Source organism: Penaeus monodon, chromosome 21 (genome assembly GCF_015228065.2).
Source record: "Penaeus monodon isolate SGIC_2016 chromosome 21, NSTDA_Pmon_1, whole genome shotgun sequence".
Classification (NCBI taxonomy): domain Eukaryota; kingdom Metazoa; phylum Arthropoda; class Malacostraca; order Decapoda; family Penaeidae; genus Penaeus; species Penaeus monodon.
In genome coordinates, this window is record NC_051406.1 from 39,708,228 (window position 1) to 39,708,479 (window position 252).

The 252-nt window shown below is 37.7% G+C and overlaps 1 protein-coding gene across 1 annotated transcript in view; it reads left to right on the forward strand.

Annotated features, from left to right (window-relative positions):
* LOC119586485 (transducin-like enhancer protein 4) overlaps positions 1-252 on the forward strand; it is a gene marked incomplete in the record, with an annotated part of 158,632 nt that overhangs the window by 125,954 nt on the left and 32,426 nt on the right.

Genomic DNA, 252 nt, shown 5'->3' on the forward strand with positions numbered 1-252 from the left:
AAAGAGAGTGAATTAGTAGTATTTGCCTGTTTGTTTGAGTTAGTATTTTTTCCCCCCGTAGTTGTTATCGTCATTTATTTGGTTAGTAGCATTGTTATGGTGATATTTAGAACATGCATGATTTTCAGGATCTGAAGAAAAAGGAATTACGTTACTTGCCATTCCTTGCTCCCTTTGTCTCTCTCCTTTATTTTTTGTTATAAACTCACCGACTGAGACATAACCCCTTCCCCCCTCCCCTATTGAAGGCAA